This window comes from Heterocephalus glaber, unplaced genomic scaffold (assembly GCF_053883595.1).
Source record: "Heterocephalus glaber isolate CG9 unplaced genomic scaffold, H.glaber_assembly_v1.0 deba00001523, whole genome shotgun sequence".
NCBI lineage: Eukaryota > Metazoa > Chordata > Mammalia > Rodentia > Bathyergidae > Heterocephalus > Heterocephalus glaber.
The window spans coordinates 10,753,191-10,756,627 of NW_028258327.1; the positions used below are offsets into that span (position 1 = coordinate 10,753,191).

Consider the following 3,437-nt stretch of genomic DNA (forward strand, 5'->3'; position numbering starts at 1 on the left):
CACAATATTTATTATTCTTTTTGGTCTTTATTTTCACTTTCAATTTCTCACACAAGAGAGACAATGTGGTATTTACACATGTATGTTTGATTTATTTCACTTAAGCATATGTTCTTTTTTTTAAGAAGTGTATAATTTATATTTATTAAATGAAACATCACATCCTACAATTATTATTCATCAATTAAAACTATTTCAATTTTCTATTACGAAAATATATAACATCCTGCTGGACAAGGAGGGCAGAATACTGTAGTAAGGTTATACAAAGTGCAAGTTGCTGTGATCCTAAAGGGGAGACTGCCAAAAGTGATTCAGGATAATTTACCATCTCTCTCCACCTTGGGAAAAAGACTTAAAATAAAATTGTGACTAAACTGCATTTTAGGATTAAGGAAATGAAAACATTGTTGTAATAGGCTCTAGTCTCATTCATTGCCAACAGACCACCATCACTTTTAGCAAGCTACTGAAATGTTCACAACTGTACATATCAACAGACAATCAGCTGACATGATCACCCAAACCTAGAACATTAGTTACAGAACACTGAGATTATAAACACAAGAGTCCATATTTCTAGAATACTGAACAAGAGGCATTTGTGGCCTGACAGTACTCAGACAGTAATCTGTGGCATTCTTTTAAAACTATTTTATATTTCTACAATGAAACCAAGCTATCAATTTCATGTTTATTTTATAGGGATCTTTCTCCATTATTAGTTTGAATCTGATCAAATCATAATCACACCTTAAATTTTTCTCTCAACTAATGATTTCCATTCTGCTATCTATGGTTCAATTTACTGTTTATTCTATGATAGCCAGAGCTTATTCCACAGGATCTGATCAATACAATTATGTGTTAGAGACAAAATATTTTCAGGTTTGTTTTCAAATGATATTCTACAAAGAATATATCAAGTTTTCAAGTTTACAGAAAATCATACTACAAATGACCATACAATTCACCAATATAAATGCATTAACAGTTGTTTAGTCCCTTGTTTAAGTAACACTAAGAAGCCTTAATGCATACGACCACCACCTGTTTTTCCCTGTGCTAGCCTTCTGACACTTACATAAGAACATCTCAACTCAATAACTAAATTTTACAACCCCCGTTATGTCAATCACATGGTGATGCACCAAAATCCCAATTTCATAAATTTTTAACACATTGGAAGTATATTTATTTACCTAATACTGAAGAACTGTGCCTTACTTTATTAAAAACAAAGATAGCCACATCAGTTTAATTCCATACATATACTACCTATTAAATTTATTAAAAATTGTAGTAAACAAACTAGTGCTCCAAATGAATGCTGTTCAGGTGGAAGACACTACAAGAGAAGACACAATAGAGACCGCCTTGCAATAAAAAGTACAAATTCCTTCTACAGAGATGGAGAAATAAAAGGACAAATTAAAAGACAATTCACTATACATATTTTATTTACAGTTTTGTACACTGTCTTAATATGAATGGGACTGCTTTTCTACTTGAGCCATTTTTAACCAAAGCAAAATAACCTAAGTAATACAAAGTATTAAAATACAGCATAAAGATACAAAAATAGACATCTAATTCTAGTTAGGAATGTAATTATGATTTTTTTTTTATAATCCACAATCGTGTTTAGGAAATCACATAAACATAGATCACTGATTTGAATGAAATGCATAAATTTGTAGCAAAGCTTTGTAGTTATAAAAAAAAATTACCAAAGAATGCACAAAATTAATGTTTATTCCACCCTCGTGTCATATTCCTGGATCTTTTACCAATGTTACATGAGGAAAAAACAAAAGCAAAACAAATGAAAAACTGAAATCAGAATCACTAATGTTATTAAGTAGGGAAACAAATAAATTAAAATCTAGCAGCCATCAACAGGAGTACAGCAAAGATAATGCTGTCAAAAGATACAAAGAAAATTGCTAGAAAACTGTATGCATCATACTCTTTCAAACCAGCAAAATATGCTCCTGGATACAATGGAATGTAACGTTTTTCTTCCTGTTAAGGTATAGAAATACAAGCTCTTTTTTGAGTATTGTAAATCGGTAAAATGTGTTTGTAATGGTAATTCTACTAAGCTGTTACAGAGTGGACCAGGAACACATTTATGGATTCTAGGGATACTGTGTACTCTAATTCTTTGATTGGGATGGTGGATACTCTAGCAAAAATTAAAAAGCAAAACAAAACAAAAACCACAGAAGCACAAGACAAAGGCGAATGAGACTTCTCTTATATCTTAGCAACATTTAGATGGAATCAAATTTTTTTTTGGTTTTTTTTTTTTTTGTACCGGGAATCAAACTCGGGACCTTGCGGTGCAAAGCAGGCAGCGGAACCATTGAACTAAATCCCTGTCCCATAGATGGAATCAAATTTAAATGCAGTCCACTCTGCTTTTGAAGAGGCTTTGGTTCAGCTCCCAAATCTCGATTGCTTGACGCAGTCTCCTATGAGAATACTCAGAAGGTGTCTTCTTAAACAACAAACTTATTTTTAGTGGTAGAGCCGCTCTTAGTAGCTGTGTCAGCATGGGACTTATAACCAATCACTATCTTTGGAGGAAGTCCTAACCTTTCCTTGTATACTCTCCCTATATGTTGAACAGCCTCTCTGTTCCCACATTCAATAGTCCATATTGCTATCTTATCACCTTTAGCTCTAACATTAACAACAGCTCCACACCCATCATCACTGTAGTCGTCAAATGATTCTCCAATAAGGCAAGGCAGCGTCTCTAGGCAAAAGCGATCGAGGTCACTTCGTCCCTGCAGTTTGTTCAATGTGATTAGCTATCGTCCTCTGCATTTATTTTTCTCATCTTCCCACATGGGCTCAATACCATCCTTAAAAAGTGAGTAGTCACAGCCAGGCATTAAATTACTAGACAACTGGATATGGTTGTACAGAGGCCAAAAATCTTCAACAGTATTAGAGATCAGTCGAAGGTTTGCTTGCCAAGTTTTACTTTTATCATTTTTAAAAAAACAGAGTGCCCATCTATTCTGAAGATGATGTTTAATATGGTGGTCTTGGTTAGCAATCTCCTGGTTAGATTCTGTTTTCTCCTCTTCTGCAGGTGGGGGATTAGGAGTAGGGGTGGTTTCCGGTTCCGCAGTCGCCATCTTAGATCGATCTCTTAAGCATATGTTCTTGAGGTGCATCCATTTAACTAGAAATATCTCAAGTTTATCCTTGAAAAGATCAAATATTGAAGCTCAAAATTCAACATGAAAAAGTTCAGTGATCAGAAATAAATCAGAAATTTGGGGAAATAAAAATCCTAAATTAGGGCCGGGGATTTAGCTCAGTGGTTCCGCCACCTGCCCGGCAAGCTCAAGGACCCGAGTTTGATCCCTGGTACCAAAAAACAAACAAACAAACAAACAAACAAAAAAATCAAACAAAAA

General features: G+C 34.2%; 1 pseudogene; it reads right to left on the reverse strand.

Moving 5' to 3' along the window:
• Positions 1-2,355: 2,355 nt before the first annotated feature.
• On the reverse strand, positions 2,356-3,159 carry LOC101721207 (eukaryotic translation initiation factor 4E pseudogene; annotated as a pseudogene).
• Positions 3,160-3,437: the final 278 nt, after the last annotated feature.